A 16,960-nucleotide genomic window follows, 5' to 3' on the forward strand; every position below is an offset into this window, starting at 1 on the left:
GCCCCACCATATAATGAACTCTCAGATAATGAGAAACAGTATGTTTTGTTCACTGATGGATCTTGTCGTATTATAGGAAAACATCGAAAGTGGAAAGCTGCTGTATGGAGTCCCACACGACGAGTTGCAGAAGCAACTGAAGGAGAAGGTGAATCAAGTCAATTTGCAGAGGTAAAAGCTATCCAGCTGGCCCTAGACATTGCTGAACGAGAAAAGTGGCCAATGCTCTATCTCTATACTGACTCATGGATGGTGGCAAATGCTCTGTGGGGATGGTTAAAACAGTGGAAGCAGAGCAACTGGCAGCGCAGAGGTAAACCCATCTGGGCTGCTGAATTGTGGCAAAATATTGCTGAACGGATAGAGAAACTAGTTGTAAAGGTACGTCATGTAGATGCTCATGTACCCATGAGTCGAGCCACTGAGGAACATCGAAACAATCAGCGAGTGGACCAGGCTGCTAAGATTTTCCAGACAGATTTGGACTGGGAACATAAAGGTGAACTGTTTTTAGCTCGGTGGGCCCATGACACTTCAGGTCATCAAGGAAGGGATGCAACGTACAAATGGGCCCGGGACCGAGGGGTGGATTTAACCATGGACGCTCTTGCGCAGGTTATCCACGATTGTGAAACGTGCGCCGAAATCAAGCAAGCTAAAAGGTTAAAACCTTTGTGGTATGAGGGACGATGGTTAAAATATAAGTATGGAGAGGCTTGGCAAATAGACTACATCACACTCCCTCAAACACGCCAGGGTAAGCGTTACGTGCTTACAATGGTGGAAGGAAGCACCGGATGGTTGGAAACCTATGCCGTACCCCATGCCACTGCCCGGAATACCATCCTGGGCCTTGAAAAGCAAGTCTTGTGGCGACATGGTACTCCAGAGAGAATTGAGTCAGACAATGGGACTCATTTCAAAAACAATCTTATAAGTACTTGGGCAAAAGAACACGGCATCGAGTGGGTATATCATATCCCCTATCATGCACCAGCTTCTGGCAAAATTGAGAGATACAATGGATTGCTGAAAACCACCCTGAAAGCAATGGGGGGTGGAACCTTTAAAAATTGGGACAAGCATCTAGCACAAGCTACCTGGTTAGTTAACACCAGGGGATCCATCAATCGAGCTGGTCCTGCTCAATCAGACATTTTACATAATGTAGAAGGGGATAGAGTCCCTGTGGTGCATGACAGGAATATGTTGGGAAGAACTGTTTGGGTTTTCCCTCCTTCAGGCAATGGCAAACCCATTCGTGGGACTGTTTTTGCCCAAGGACCTGGATGTACTTGGTGGGTGATGCTGGAGAATGGAGAAAGTCAATGTGTACCTCAAGGAAATTTAACCCTAGCTGAGAATACTCAATTCTGAGCTGTATGATATTAACTGTTATATAATACTAACATTATCTAATAAGTGTTTTTCAGGATAAATAGTGGTGGTGAAACCTGAGCTAGCTCCTCCGAGTGATGTCCAGCAAACTCTTCAAGAGGGACATGCTACTTGTGGATATGGACCACAATGAATTTCATATCATCTTTTCTGCCCTGAGAGTCTGCTATGACAAAAACCTGCAATTATGGACTAAAAGAACTCAATGAACTTTTGTGTATAAAGATAAATCATAAATAAGGGACTGCTGTATATATATATTTGTATGTATTTGATGGATAAGATGTAATGATAATCAGAGCACAATGCAAATGGTATGGAATAAGGGGTGGAATGTCCTGGTTTGAGGTAAAACAGAACTAATTTTCTGTTCAGTAATTTTCCCTTGTTAGCTGGGCCTCTTCTAACTAACTAAACTCTGAAATTAACGGCATATTGTTCAGAAACTGCTCGCTCTCATAGTGATAAGACCTGATAATACCAAGGAATGGTATGCAGAGAGGCCCTTGCTTATACTTATTGCTATAACAACCAAGGTCAGGTAAATTTGTTATTTGCCCCGTTGGAGGGTCGGAAGCGGAAAAGCGTAGAGGGGTCACACCTGTAGGGAGGAGCGGACAGGACAGGTGACCCAAAACTGACCAACAGGGTATTCCATCCCATCTGCATCATGCTCAGTATAAAAGCTGAGGGATCAAAGGGTCATCTCTCTTCCTTCAATGGCCGACATCTGAGGAGGACCCTGTCTGTTCGTCTGCCTTTGATCCCGATCCGAGCAATCCTGACTCCAGATCCGGAATCCAGCTCCTGTCCATCACCGAGTCCAGCCTGGGACTTTTCCCTTGTGCCTGCCGGTGACGTGATCATCACCCTGGGAGCTTGATACGGTTTTGTATATACTGTATATATATTTTTTTTTTCTTTTCTTTTTTTTTTTTTATTATTTATTATTTCATTATTTATTAATATTTTCATTAAAGTAGTTTAGTTTTTTCTAAACTCATAATTTTTTTTTTATCTCTTCCTCTCCTCTCTTTTCCTTAGAGGGGGGGGGAGGGGCCATCTGTCGCTCTGATTGGTTAATCTGGTCAAAACCACGACACTTCATAACCCGAGTGTGCATAAATTAACTGCAAAGGGCTTGTTTTTGTTGTGTTTAACTTTCAGTTAAATACCTAAAAGCTCCCTCCTCCTAACAACTGTCCTGATTACAAGAGTAGTCTGCAGTTCCTATGCCCAATGCCAGCCAGGAACAGAAATCTTTGAGAAAAGAGCAGATGAGCATTGTCGGGAATAGCTTAGAAACAGCTGTTCTTGCCTTCAGGCCTGCACACTTAGGACTAAGTGACCTGGTTTACCCAGCCCATCTTTTTTATGGTTTACATCCCTGTCTGGTGATAATTGGTGCATTTCTAACTGTTATTTAAACTCAATTAAAGTGAATATTAGCTATTAATTACCTTTGCCTTGTTTCAGCTATTGTATTTGTCAGTAGAAATTTCTAAAGTAGAGACAAATTATGCTAATTCTCTTGCAAAAGTGATTAGGCAGGGGTTTTGTTTTATTTTCATTTTGTTTTAGGAGGATTGTTGGGGGTGTTTTTTGGTTTGTTGCCTTTTTTGTTCCAGGCACTGATCTTGCTGAACTTCTAAAACACTAACTTGGCATGCTGTCTTCAAACAGCTTTGCAAAGAGGATAAAGATGGAAATAAATAGACATATGGTGCACATGAGCCTAATTCATGCAAAGTTGCTCATCCTGGGCAGATGGAAATGGATGTTTGAGTACCTTGGTTAGAAAGCTGCCTTAAAACTTACCTTCTTTTTATTTTCGCTTCGTCATCAGCTTGGCTAATGAGCAGCTCCAAGGCAACTTTTCTTCTTGCTCTGACTCTCATGCAAATTAATTTTCCAGTTGCATGTCCTCTTTGCCCCTCCTCTCCCGATCCATTTGCGAGTTTAGATGACAGACCGATTACCTTAATGGCAGCAAATGTAAAGTATGCCCAAGCTGTTCCCAGTATTAACACAGAAGAGGTTGGTCTGATCTAGCAGGGATAGAGAAAGGGGAAGGAGAGGCATAAATGCATCTGAGACTTCACCAGCACCCAATGGGTTATTCTTTAGGTCTTTCTCCACCATCAGTAGGTCTGCAAAACTCACGCATGTTGGTTTTTTTCCTTCTAGCACTTCTAAATATTCTTTCTGAAATTATGACCTTGCACTAGGTACAGCTCATGTAAAATTGTTAACTGCCTGGAGCTTGGGGGAATTTGTTGGGGGCTCATCCTTCCTTCGTCATCTTCTTTTTTCTTTTTTTTTCTCTCGTCTTTTTTTCCATTGCATCACTGATTCGTCAGACAGTGACATTTTGATCTTCTTGTAAAGGTGCAAAGTCAGTCAACAGACTCATGCCAAATAGTCACTTTAAGCAGCTTTCTATTGGGGATTAAAATAAAAGACATTGGATCAAAGAGAGGGTTGCCAGTATCCTGGAGTACTTGTTCCACCAGAACCTTCCTCTGCAAGTGTCAGCAAGATTATGAATTCTCAGACCCCAAAGTAATTCAAGATTTGATCAGGACCAGGCGGCATTTGGCTATTTACGTTCCTGGGAGTAATTCTTATTAGAGCATTTTATAACCACAGTAATTCAGATATATGGCTAGTATTTTGCGGGACCAGAACCCTGAAGGAGGAAAAATACTTTCCTAATCTAGTAAGAGCTCATCTTTGTATGTATTTTCCTCTCTACAGAGAGGAGTATTTTGTCATCAACCTGTGCAACCTGAGGCTTTAATCTTCCCTTCTGGTGAAAAATAAATGGTCAAATTATTAATAAATCAATAAATGTGTGCAATAATGTATATTCAATGGTATATTAAAACAGAAGAATGCTAAACCCTGACAAGTTCAGTGGAAAAGTCCCAGCATTCACTGCTAATCACAGCACTGCCTTTATCTTTTATTCTGCATAGCAGTTGTCTTCACTCCAAAGCTGCTTGGATTTGTCAGAGATAGGATTCTGGGGCTCTTTCTTTTCCTGGTTTTTTTTTTTGACTTCCCTTCAAAGTTCAGAGGAAAAGCATTTGCTGTCAGCGTTTGCTAGATGTGAGCACAGGTGGAATTTCCACTACAAGGTGAGACAAAGCTAAGGAGCTTATAGAGCAGAGTGTGTGTGTCTCTGCTCTGCAAGGCAGACCATATGGGACTGAGTTGGAAGAGATGTATTCTTCAGCATTATGACTCCACAACATTAATTGGGCAATGAAGTCTATGTATAAATTCCCTCTATGTCTTGGCATCTTGGCTGGAAAGAGCAAGCATGAATATTTTACAAGGAAGGGATTTTATTTGCTTAGCTCTTGGGTACAATCTGAAGAAACCATGCACCTTTTATGGGTCACAGGAAAATGGTGCAGCCTACCTCCAAGCGCTAGAGCTTGAGATTAGAATGACTTTGTTTCATGCTTCTTATGGAGATATGGGAGACCTTGCACCTCTCCATGGTGCAATCCACCCTAGAGACCCACCAACATAGACCTGTTCAACACTTATCAAACATCTGGGTTTAAGAGAAGCTATTAACCATCCCACTGCTGTACATTTGTGGCTCCATAAGAGGAACACTCACCAGCTACAAACAGGACTGACATTTGCCTCTGTCTTCATGCTGGATTTGCATCGGGTACCAACGGCTGAGAAGAACACCAGCCACCCTAGTATGAGCCATCCATTTCTTCCCATGACTTCCCCTTTCCCCTCCTCTTTTTCTTGTGTTCTGTCGATGCCTTTCCCACATACCTGCACCCAGAAATAGACAGGGGAGCTCAAAAGCTCCACTTTGCATCAGGATATGCTTGATGGGGAGAGGAGGATCTGGGCTTTCAGGCATTAAGAAGTGAATCTACTACTTCTGCTCCTGAACATATCTACTGCCTCCTGAAAACTGGAAGAGTCCTGGAGGAATCTGCGCTCTTTCCTACCACTTTCCCTTGTATCATGGTCCATCTTCTCCTACCTTGTCTGTTTTCTAAGGCAGCATCAAGGGTTTAGAGGGTGTAGGTAGGTCCAGCAGTGAAAATGACAGCACTTAGGAAATTTTAAAGTTGGTCTTTATCTCAGATTAAGGCAAGTGGAGAGGGTAACCAAAACCTTGAAAAGATAAAATGAGACAGAGGCAGCAGGAAAGCTTAAGGCGCTAGAAGTATTCGTGTGGCTTGGGAAAATTCAAGCTAATATGTGTAATTGAATTTCACAGAATCACAGAATGGTAGTGGTTGGAAGGGACCTTTGGATTTCATCTAGTACAACCCCCTGCCAAAGCAGGGTCACCCAGAGCAGGCTGGACAGGAACACGTCCAGGCAGGTTTTGAAGATCTCCAGAGAAGGAGACTCCACACCTTCTCTGGGCAGCCTGTTCCAGGGCTCTGCCACCTTCACAGGAAAGAAATTTTTCCTCATGTTGAGATGGAAATTCCCATGTTCCAGTTTGTGCTCATTGCCTCTTGCCCTGTGACCAGGCACCACTGAGAAGAGTCTGACCCCATCTTCTTGACATCTGCCCTTTAGATATTGATAAGCATTGATGAAATCATTTGTTTTTGTAGGAAAACAAATCTTTTTGTCATGGATTTTCAAGGGCTCAGATACATGGCCAGTCTAACACGGATTCACATGAGGCTGTATGCCATTTGCAAAGGTAAAGAGAGCCTCAGCATTATGCCTTTGCTCTGGGCTGAGGGTACCTACATGGACATTTGCTAAAGCCCAGATGATGTGCCACAAGTGATTGTGCACAGTAACTTTAATCTGTGCTTGAGCTTTGGTCTTTAAACTTGTACGAGTTTCAAAACAAGAGGGGGGGTTATGTGTGCAACTGTCCCTGGAGTTTTTGCAGATCAAACCATTTCAAAACCTTTTTATTCCCCATTCAAAAGCCTTTGGATTCTTTCTGACGATGCCTTTGGTTTGGGCGAACATACAAGCTTTGTCCTTTGAGTCAGAAACGTTCCCTCCCTTCCCAGTCATTTGGCATGAGGTAGTATCCCAAGGTTATTATGACTTTCTTTTTGCTATGATAAATCAGAGAAAGCTCTTGCTGGAGAAAGCCCTTTGCATACAATAAAACAAGGAGCTTTTGGCTGCCACTTGCCCTCTGGCATTTTTCGATGGCAGAAAAGAAGGAAGAGAAATGAGCGGAACCTTTGGATTGGAGCAAGTCCCCAACTTCCAATGGAAGCTGCTTCCCATTGCTCAACTTTTCAACTTTTGCCAGGAGGTGAATGTAACAGCTTGTTGCTCTTTTTTTCCCTGCCAGAGTCTTCCCTGGAGAATGGCTCGTAGCTGCTCTTTGGAGTTCCTGGCTAAAAATAAATGCAGTTTGTAGAAGCAATTTGTATTCTGCTAACCCTGCTGCAATGCTCTGTGCCCTCTCTGTGTTACTGGCTGGTTTACCCTCTCAGCACATTACACGCACCACATAGAGGAATAATCTCACACAATGCCGGGGCTAGTGCAGTTCATAATAATGGTGACGCATTATGTATAAAACCAGTGCTGCACTCTTTGGAGTCGTGTCGCGAAATAATTGCAGTAATTCTCCATAACAGACAAGGTTAATTAGTGCTGCATCCCCCTCCACTTTTCCAATTTTCTTCTTCAGCACCAGGAAAACAAACTGATTCTTGCATGAATTAAAGGCATTTTTGGTCCCCAGTGCAGCAAACAGTTTCCTAGAGGAGTCCTGCTTTGAACTGGTGGGACTATTCCTTGGACAGAGACTTTTCAGGGTCAGCTGTAGACCTAAGCAGAAAAAGAAACTCGTACATGTTAAGGAAGTAATACGGTCATTGTCTGCTGCCTGTTTTGTCTGTTGAAGACTGTTATTGCTGCTGCGGGAGAAGCTGGGTAAATGGGACAGGTTTTGGTGGGATGTCCTCTCTGACCAAGCTCTCTCCTATCGTTCCCTCTCCCTACAGCAGCAGAAGCAACAAATCCTGCTCTTCAGAGCTTCCCATCTGTTCTCTGCCCTCCTCCTCTTCTATTATTTCCTCTTCTTTTCCCAAGACCAAAGCCAGAAGGTCCAAACAAATTACTTCAGATAAAATGCATCGCTCGATAGCATGTGTTTATGTATTCACCATGAGAGTTCCCAAACCCTACAGATAGTTCTGATTTCTCCTGTCCCACACCACTGATACCCACATGTACATTAGACAGGGTATTGCAATATTTTCCCTCACAGTCCCCTTCAAGGTTAATCTTTTTATATCATTTATGCCCATGGAATATGTTGACTTTTTCCTGTATTTTCCCTTTTTCCCCCTTTTTTTTTTTTTTAATGTTACCCTGCAAGTGCTCCATGTCTCTGTCTTGAAGAGATATTTGCAGCCCTGACGGGAGAGGGGGGTGGGGAGTCAGATAGGCAACTTGCTAAGCACTTCACTGAAGTGTTTATTATCACTGAAATCAGTCTTGCTCCTAATGAGTTCCCATGCTATACATCTGAATGTCAGCCGTGCTTTCAGGGAACCAGGCTGCCATTCATCACTGGTTAATCTCTCCTTAATGGGCAGCATGTGAGGACCAGCCACCAGGAGAAGTGGGGTCATTAATGGGACAGCGGAGATGAAATGGGGGAGCCAAAGTGAAAAGCCTCATTAAGTGTATGGGCAGCCCGAGGAGAGAAGTTTTCTTAATATCGCTGCTATCGTGCTGTCAGAAGTGTATCATCTCACAGAGTGAGGTTTCAAGCCACCCACATATGCCTAGGCTTTGTGAGAAAGGCCTTTTTTTTTTGATAGCTGAGCATGTAGGAATATTTGTGCAGCCATAATATAAAGGAATATTTTATAGCCTCTATTAATAAAAAGGCTGCACTTGAGAGAAACAAGAGGACGGCGGATCATGCCAAATGGCTTGGCAAGCCCTGAGGCATTTCCAAATCTGGTCACTGCAACACTTAGCTAAATTAGCAAGGGAAAGTTTCAAGCCTAGAGTTTTTCCTACCGCAGGTAAAGATTTACCGGGTGTTAAATACCTACTCAACACTGTGTCTCACTTTGGCCCCAAGCCATGCTTTTTATAAGCCAAGGGAAGGAAAGGGATGATTCTGCCTCACCCTTTCCTTGCTGGGTTTCCACGGTCACCCTTTTGTCCAAGGCAATTCGCACAGACCGAGGAAAAAGCAGGGCTGGAGGGTGGTATCTCTACATCATTACCCCTGTATAAAAGTCTGAACTTCCTGTTCCCCCTTTTCCTCAGCTGTTTTTGCCTGTTCAGAGGCAGAATTGCAGAAACCCTTCTCTCCTCCACTGGTTTTACATGGTGCAACCTGTGCCTTGGGTGGCCTTAGCGAGCAGATCTAAATCTCCCCTTTGGGAGTCTGTGGCCAATGGCAAATTGAGTGGGCAGTTTTAATAAGCTAAATTTTGTTCTCCTATGTTTTTTTTTTCTTTCCATGAGAAAAAATGCAGGGCAGATATGAGGGACATTTAAAAAAATAATAAAAAAAAATTTTAAAAGGTAGCAAGCCAACTGCTTATATTAGAGCAATTACCAGGCAACAGCTTTACTTCCACAGATGGTCCTGATGGGTCTGTGTGGTTAGTTCTGATCCCTTGGGTGTTCCTCTCTCCGCTGAGAGGAAATACCTTTCCAGCCCTCAAGTTCTTGGGCTTATTTTGATTCCTAAATTTTGGCTCTCTCTCTACAGTTCCTGGTTCTCCATTGAGATGCAAATTCTCTGAAGCCATTTTCTTCCCTTCCTGATATTTTTACTTCTGTTTCTTTCCGACATATCCCCACTGAACAAATTAAACACCCAGGAACCAGGACAGGGTATCATGTTCCTGTATTGTCCAGGGTGGTTCAAGGATTACTCTTGTTAATTCTGAGGTAATCTGATCAGTAAAGTGGCTTTTCTTCTTCATGGCTGGAAGTACTATGCATCCTGTCTGGTACCACAACCAGGCACAACACTCAGACAAGGAAAGGAGGCATTTGACTTTATCTCACTGGCCAAATTACATCACCAGCCTAGGACTGAAAAAAAGATTAAACCAATAAACAAAGTCTTTTGTCCATAGAAAGAGCAAATATTAAAGTATAATGAATGTAATGGAGTTGACAGTCAAAGTCATTGCTGTGTGTCACCATCCCACGAATTTGGGTCACTTTGAGCAGAAATGCACACCTTGGCGAGAGATATCATTAAGCCACCAGCCTCATGAATGCACGAGGACAATACCACTGCTAATTAAATTTGGATACCAGCCCATCCTTCAGTCCAGTTCTGCCTCTGGTCACATTGGTATGCAGAAGCTTATGGTCAGATAATGACTTTTAGTCAAAGCTCTGGAGCTCTTTGAAGGTGGGAAGTCTAAGCACACTCAACCTCTCTTTGGTTAAAGCTGTCATTGAACCCATGTGCATAAATCAGGGTCAGATTTGGTCCCAGTCAACCAATAAATCTCAGTTCTTCCAAGGCATGTGTTGAGCTATTCTTAGGCACCGTGTCAACACTTTGAGCACAAAGTATAGACACTCAAGATATATGCACGGAGGATATATAGGACATAGGGCTTGCTTTACCTCATTCCACCTTGAGCGTGTTCTTCACCATATACTGTGAAGATACTCAGCAGCACAGAGTGAACAGAGTTGCTGCAATGTGTTGGCTGTTATTTTTGGTATTTTTTTTCCACCCACTGGGTCCAAGAGGTTTTCGCACTTGAGTGACTTCTTTTTTGAAGAAGAAAGTTTTGTGTAAGAGATTGGCTTGCATTTGTGCTTGTGAATCCTCACAAAATCACTGTGTTGTTTCCTCCCAAAACATTTTACCCAGAATTAACCAAAAGACTCATGGGATAGTGAATATAAACCCATCACTAGATACATTCCGTAGTATTTTTAAATGGAAATGGAAATTAAACAGATTATATAAGCTCTTTTAAACCCTTTGAAAGAAAACCTTTTGTGTGTGTGTACCAGAGTATGGCCTTTTGAAGCAGAGCTGGCTAAAATGTTCTTTCTGAGGAAATGGAAACAAGAAAGAGCTTCTAAATTAATACAACCAGGTTGAGATGTGTTCTATTTTCCTTCTTATAGAAGCTTATATAGACATAGGTCTCTATGTCAGCAAGCCTTGTGACTGGAGTAGCAGAAGGTGATGAACATTAGTACCAATGCAGGTTTGCAGAGCTGAGAGAGAGCAGCCCAGCTCAGAGTATCCATGGTGGCACTGCTCAGAATCATAGAAGGTGTGGTTAAAAGTGGGGCAATGCTGGTGGAGCAGCATGAAAACCTGGCTTTGGAGTGAGAAGGGCTTCAGGACATAGTTGGCCATGTAGGACTAGCTCTGGAAGATAGGAGTTGCCAGGGCATCACTTGGGCTCTGTAAATGGATCCAGCCAAGTGGTACTTACAGAAGGGACAAGAAGTGGCTTCAGAGCTAACTCCCTCTGTGGCTGGGCATCTGCAGACCTGAAGGCTCTTCCTGGCCATTTAATCTCCTTGACAGAAAGAAATGGTCTCAGTTGTGAATTGTCACTTCACATTAAAACAACTTCCTTCTGCTTCTCTGAGTGCCAGAGAAAGAAACAAACAAAAAAAAATCAGAGAATTGACTAAACATGCCTCTGGGTCATTGATAACAACCTTTCATTAACAAGGGCCAGCTGGCTAGCAAATTAAGCCCTTCCCATTACTATCTGGAGGAAAAAGCAGGGTCATTTGTTACTGCTCTTTCCAGTACAGTGGGTCCTCATGTAACAGGATGGAGGCAGGAAGGTGCTGGATTGATGCGCCTCGATGCAGCCCTCCTTGTGGATTTCCAATAGACCTTCTGTTTGCAAAACTCGTGGCAGTTTGACATCAGGATTAAATTCCTGCTGTGCTGTGCATGGACAGCAGTCTCAGAGGACTGCGCTGGCAGCCACGGAGGAAGCAAATGCTCTAACCTACGTACGTGAAGGTTGAAATGAGCTACAAACCATCGGCTGAGGTTGCCCTCATCCTTATTCAGCTGTTCAATCACACTGAAAAGGAGAGGATGCTCCTGCTGTGCCAGTACTTAAGAGTTCTTCAGAGTATTTCAAAAATGCTATTATATCTGGTCTTTTCTGTAGACCTAATTTATAAATTAAAAGCTTCTCCTAATTTGACTTAGTTTTATATAAACAGACCCAGATGTAGCCAGGCTGAATTTTAACTGCATTTCAATACCTTATGGGTTTTTCTCAGCTCTGGGCCTTCTCTCCCAAAGTGGAGGTGGAATTTAAGCTTGCCTTCATTTTTCCTAAGATAAAATAACTCCTTAGGACCATCTGTACACTGGAGACCCTTATCTGGTTGCACATTTTAAGCTCTGATAGCATTGCTCTATAACTAGTGAACACAATCTCCTGGTGCGTGGATGCTTTTCCTCAATGGCTCAAGGTAGACACCCATGAACTAGTCATAGGTATGTCACATCAGCTCAGTTTGAAGCCAGGATTTAGCCAATGCACACATGGACTGCACAGTGCAGGATAGCTTAGGTCAGGGGAGCTTCAAACTGATATGGCTCTCCAGAACTTGCAAACAGAGCCAGTCCTTCAGAAGTTTTTGAGGCCCCACCCCTGGAAGTGTTCAAGGCCAGGCTGGATGAGGCTTTGAGCAACCTGGTCTAGTGGGAGGTGTCCCTGCCCATGGTGGCAGGGGGTTGGAACTAGATGATCTTTAAGGTTCTTTCCAACCTAAACCATTCTATGATTCTATGATCTGTACTACACAGAGAGCACTGACCAAGCTTTTGATGCACGCAAAAGGAGGAATCCACTCCATCAGAGCCTGATGTAGTTGGAGTCCACAGAAAAGGGAACCCTTGCAGTCACTGGAAGAGCTTGACTGTGTTGTCTTAGACCCCTCAGACTCGCTGTCAAATACTGACTGAACCTATCCGGGGTATCTTCTTTGCCTGGAAGAACAATGTCTCAAAATAACAGACAAATATTTCCCCCTTCTGAGACTGTGCTTTTTCTCCCAGCCTTTTTCACTCTTATCTGATTTTTACAGTCTCTGGGACATGGACCAGATTGTTTCTGGACCTCAGTCAGGGGCTTCTTCTACCTAGACCATAGTCTCAGCAGCATGCGAGTGAAATTCCAACATTAAATGGCAGCCATTAGGCATGGGCAGAAGGAGCAAGTTGCAAATAAAAGCAAGATTTTATTGTGCAGAGTGATTTTACTGCGTAGAGTGAGTTATTTAATTAATATTTGGAAAATGCTTCAAGATTCCGTCAATTAATGGAATGAGGATGTACAAATTATCTATAATTATTATTACCTCCATAATCAAGAAACACATTTTCTCTCTCTTTCTGAGACATTTGGGTAACAAGCTAATGAGGGGATTCCACTTCGGTAGGTGTGCTGAGTTTTAGCACTCAATTTTGCTGGGTGAGTGATAAACGGCTTTGAAATATTCCTCACTCTCTTGGCTGTAAGCCTTTTAACGGTTTCAATTTTTTACAAACCATAGACCCTGCATTACAGTCACCACCACAGTCAGCTTAACTCCTTGTGCTGCTTAATACACTATAAAATGTCTCTACTAAAGAATATTTCCATGGAAACAGTCCATTAAAAATGAATTTTATATCTTATGTTTTCTATAAATGGACAGCTCGCTTAATGGCCTTTTACTATTGCACTTTGCCAGAACGGCTTCAAATTTAACCGTATTTAATTCTTTTATAATTTGAAACAGCACACATTTTTTTTATTGCCATTACAAAATTTCAGCTTGGTTCAATGGCTCTGGTGTATTCCAGAGCACAAAGGAGGTGAAAATAAAGAATCACATCCCACATACAAACAACCTAAACACTTCTATAATGAAGCAGGGTCCCTCTCCTGATTTAAGGACTTCAGAGTGTTTCAAACTCTGTGAATTCAACCCCAAATCCACCACAGTTCTTATGTCACCATAATGAGTGGACAGACTAGTCTGAAAATACTTCTGTCTTCCTCTCTTGTCAAGATGATTTCCCAAAGGGAAGTTTTGGGTTGCCTTTATCTTAACTTGTTGAAACCATCCTGAAATAAAGAGGAAGTAAATTTGCAATGGAAACCAGAATCTTCTTCCACTGCAAGAAATAAAAAAAAAAAAAAAAACACACACAAAAAAAAGGGTCAGCACTTTGCTGTTATCTGGACTTTTCAGGAAGGGAATTATTTCTTGGTGGCTTGTCCAATCTATTAGTACTCTCCCAAGGGAAGTCTTAACCAGTGCTGCATCTGTGGTTCCATTTCCAGAGAGCTCTGGAGCTTAGACAAGTTACTGCACCATTGCAGATTGATATTCATCAACTAACATGATAACATTAATATTCATCAACTAACAAATAACATCATAATCTCCTTAAGACAACTACTAGTTGAGTTAACTTTAGCTGTGCTGTTATTCATCAAAATCTCCCTAAACCCATTGTCTTTTTCCAACTAGATTTTTTTTTTCTCCTGTTGAGAAGTCCACCATGTCCATTTGGAAATCTATGCTATGTCGATTTGCATGTGGCCATCCGTGTTAGTCCATGCCCAGTCCCTCTGATGCCTTCCAGAAGTGTAAGACTGAAGACATCCAGGAGACTGCAGACACAGCTCTGGCCACAAAAAGTTTAGATCTGGAAGAAGATCCCATTTCCTTGCTTGTCCTCCAACCCCCTGACCAGCTTGGTGGCCTACACGGGACTTACTCCAGTATGCCAATGGATTTCCCCACCCTGAGCAAAAAACTATATCTCACAGAGAAGGAAAACTGCCAAATCTCTGAATAATCCCCAGTGAACACAGCTGCTAAATAGGCTGCTCTGTGCTCCTGTCTCCTTTCCCGTGTCCTTTAATGACCATAGCTTGGATTTCTATTGGAAAACCCTACCATAAAGCTGAATATGGCTTAACCAGCAGCTGTGCAGCTCCGGTGTCATGTTGTTTGCAGCAATTGTTCCAGGGACAATGATGAATGGGCTGCCGTATATCTGGATTCGCATAATGAATTTCCCTGGGAGTCAGGAGCAAGCATTACTTTTTCTTTTTATTTCTGTTTTTCCTTACTTTTTTAGCTTTTCTTGCCTTTTTTTCTTTTTTTTTTCATTTTTTTTCTTGTTCTTTTTTTTTTCCTTTTTTTTTTTTCTCCTGAGATGAGTGAGAACAGGCTCTGATGACATACCCAGAGTAAGGGATACCAGGATGGGAGCAAGATACTCTCTTCCTTTCCCAGTCATATTTTTCATAAAATAAAAAGTATGCATCCTGCTGTACGTGCCTGGATGCCCAGCCACTGGAATTTAAAAGCACTTAAAGACTTAACAGCTGGCAGGTATTAAATTTTGCTTCCTTTTAACCATGAAGATGGCAATGGAGCCTGACTAACAAGGGCCAATTCACTGGAAAACAATCTTAGTTAGAAAGGATGCTATTAGCAGTTATAGTGATATTCTCCATAGTACCTTAAAATAGTATTTCTTTATGCTTTATGCCTTCCTAAACCCTCCCCTCTGTCCCTCAACATGCAGACCAAAGTATCTCTGTTGTCACCAACTAATATTAAAGTATGTGAGAGAACCCGTCACAAACTGTGTTATGAATAAATGACTTCTCTAAAGGGCAAAATCAAGATCTGGGGTATCCCTGGACTACACAGAACTTGTGTGAGCCATTTAACATGTAAATGAATTTTGCATCCAGAACATGACCACTCCCAGCATCTTTCTGATGTTTCAAGGATATCAGTAGCTTTCTCATATTAGTGTGTTTGTGCCAAACGGGCACATGGAAGTTTTGGTGCACAGGCAGGTCAAGGCTAAAATATTTGTCATTTCAGTCACTATAGCTATTTGGCTTGGTTTTATCCTAGAAAGAGTGTCATGGAGTTTGGCTCATGGTTTTAAAAATAGCATTTAGGGAACCTGTAATGTTGCTTTCAAAAAAAAGAGGTACCAAAAGCTGTGGGAGTGTGCTCTCTGATTCACAGGGGCATCGTTTCTCCTGAAGAGGTTTATCTCTAATTAGAGGGGGGAACTCAGGGGATCAGGACTTTTGGCCTTCCGACTTCTGTAAGCTAATAAATTTCTCTGATCTGTGGACCACATTTCCAAAAGTAGCCATTGGATTTGATACCCTAGTATACACATACAGATATTTCTGTGTAGCACAGGAGGATAATTAGATCTGAGGCAAACTAGAACAGAATTTTTCCAAGAAGGAAATGCTATTTTTTGTTCCTGTTGTTTTTGGACAAAGAAAAGAAAAGAAGAGCTGTTACATGAAAAAATGCCAACCACGGATGTGAGAAAACTGCCTTCCATGTTGCTTCCACCCCAGGTCTCCAGGTCTGTCTCATTTGTGTACAAGAGACCAGACAGTGGCTGAAACTCTGTGCTGCCCACATAGTGGCTGTATAATAAACTATGTACATAAAATTTGGAATGATGGATAACATGTTAAATGCAATCAATATTGAAAATATGTCCTTAGATAATGAAAATTATTCCCAGGAACAAAAGGAGGGGTTTTGATCAGTAGTGGTATCATTGATATCTTAGAGACAGTTTGGAGAGAGCGAAGCACAGTATGGGTGTTATTTAGTAAAAAGAAATAGTAGGCTGTAATATCTGCAACTAAGATAATTTATGAGTACCAAAAATAGATGTGAATATTAACCTTTGAGAATATATCACATATTACATATTAAGATGAAGACAGATGAATCTCTGTGGTACAAGGCCAGAAATCACTGTAACTATCAAATTCTGCTTATGAAAAAGCAAATAACAGTTGGGAGGAGAATATGAAGGGGAGTGGAAAGGGGAACAATTTCAATTGCCCATGGAGCCTCTGGGATCTGAGGGGCTGTTCAGAATCTATGATGAAGCCCCTTCATTTCAACATGAGTTAAAATATGTTCACGCGTAGCAGGATGTTCTCCCAAAAACTGTTCTCTTTAAATATGTGTGTGTGTCCTTTAAAATGAATGGGAAGGCAAAAAGCCAGCAGACTTCTCTGAAAAAAAAAAAGTATCCAGAAAGCTTATTAATGCTTGTCAGCAGAAATCAAGATGGGGAGCCATTCTGGGCATGTTGTTGAAGTATTGTCTCTGATGTAGAGCCCTTTGGGGAGTAAGGAACCTGGGATAATTGTAGACACAGTATGATAATAGACTGCAGTCAATTGCAATTTAGGTCAGATGATCAATAGATGTTTCCCTTTCTCTGTCTTGATTCAATGTCTATTAAACAGAGGCAAAAAATATTCTACTTCCTCTCAGCTTAGCATGCCTCTTAAGAGGACAAATACATTAAAGAAAAATAAAGAGTCTCGGCGATTTTCTTTCCCATGGATTTTGTGCTCACAAGGGTGGACAGGGAGGAAAATGGAAATCTTTACGATGGGCAAGTGTAAGAACTGCAGTAGCACAGTGTGTTTCCAAGAGGAAAGATTCATAGAATCATAGAATAGTTTAGGTTGGAAGGGACCTTTAAAGGCCATCTAGTTCCAACCCCCCCTGCAATAAGCAG

This window comes from Numenius arquata, chromosome 3, assembly GCF_964106895.1.
Source record: "Numenius arquata chromosome 3, bNumArq3.hap1.1, whole genome shotgun sequence".
In the NCBI taxonomy this organism is placed as follows: Eukaryota; Metazoa; Chordata; class Aves; order Charadriiformes; family Scolopacidae; genus Numenius; species Numenius arquata.